Source organism: Crocuta crocuta, unplaced genomic scaffold (genome assembly GCF_008692635.1).
Source record: "Crocuta crocuta isolate KB4526 unplaced genomic scaffold, BGI_CrCroc_1.0 scaffold328, whole genome shotgun sequence".
Taxonomy (NCBI): domain Eukaryota; kingdom Metazoa; phylum Chordata; class Mammalia; order Carnivora; family Hyaenidae; genus Crocuta; species Crocuta crocuta.
In genome coordinates this window covers 2842551-2843811 of record NW_027529645.1, presented here as the reverse complement: position 1 = coordinate 2843811, position 1261 = coordinate 2842551, and the positions used below count along the sequence as shown (strand labels likewise).

At 40.3% G+C, this 1261-nt stretch overlaps 1 pseudogene; it reads left to right on the top strand.

Moving 5' to 3' along the window:
• Nucleotides 1–211: 211 nt before the first annotated feature.
• On the top strand, nucleotides 212–704 carry LOC144230231 (ubiquitin-ribosomal protein eS31 fusion protein pseudogene; annotated as a pseudogene).
• The last annotated feature ends 557 nt before the right edge of the window (nucleotides 705–1261 follow it).

The following is a 1261-nucleotide window of genomic DNA, read 5'->3' as shown; positions in this document are numbered from 1 at the left end:
GGTAAGCATTTCTCCCACCCTTATATTGCTTCTATTGTGAAGGAAATCCAACTGTATTTATGAGACACTAGATTATATCCGCTTCTAGTGCAAACACACAAATAAACAAAAACACATTGGAGAAGATATCCCTAAAGTTGTGATGTGTGATGTGTGGGTGTTGAAAGAGTATGCTTTTTAGAAATAGGTAGACTCGCCCTTTCCGATCCACCATCTGCGGTGGAACCGCCGCCAAGATGCAGATTTTCGTGAAAACTCTTACGGGGAAGACCATCACTCTTAAGGCTGAACCCTCCGATACAATAGAAAATGTGAAGGCCAAGATTCAGGATAAGGAAGGAATCCCTCCTGATCAGCAGAGATTGATTTTTGCTGGCAAGCAACTACAAGATGGGCGTACTTTGTCTGACTACAACATTCAAAAGGAGTCCACCCTTCATCTGGTGTTGAGACTTCGTGGTGGTGCTAAAAAAAGGAAGAAGTCTTACACCACTCCCAAGAAGAATAAGCATAAGAGAAAGAAGGTTAAACTGGCAGTCCTGAAATACTATAAGGTGGATGAGAATGGCAAAATCAGTCGCCTTCGTCAGGAGTGCCCTTCGGATGAATGTGGTGCTGGCGTTTTTATGGCTAGCCACTTTGACAGACATTATTGTGGCAAATGTTGTCTGACCTACTGCTTCAACAAACCCAAAGACAAGTAATTATATATGGGTCAATAAAAGACATTAACTAAAATAAGTAAATAAATAAATAAATAAATAGGTAGACTTGAGGGCTATCTGGGTGGCTCAGTTGGTTGAGCATCAGACTCTTGATTTCAGCTCAGGTCATGATCCCAGGGTTGTGAGATTGAGTCCTGCACTTGGCTCCACACTGAGCATGGAGTATGCTTAAAATTCTGTCTGTCTGTCTGTCTGTCTCTCTCCCTCTGCCCCACTCATGAATGCTATCTCTCTCTAAAAAAATAATTAATGAATCAAAAAAAAAAGTAGGTAGGCTTGAGTTTAAATCTTGGTTCAATCATTTACTTGCTAGGTAATCTTGAATGATTTTCTTAAACTTCCTGGAATTCAATTGCTTCACCTATAAAAGGGCCATAAGGATGCCATAATTGACATCACAGAATTTCTTCAGGGTGAACAGATGCTAGACTTTTACACAATATCTGGCTAACAGGTTCTTATTAACTGTTCATTTCTTTCCACCCACTCTATTCAGTGTTAAACTGGATCATACCAATGATGTGACTATCAAGCTC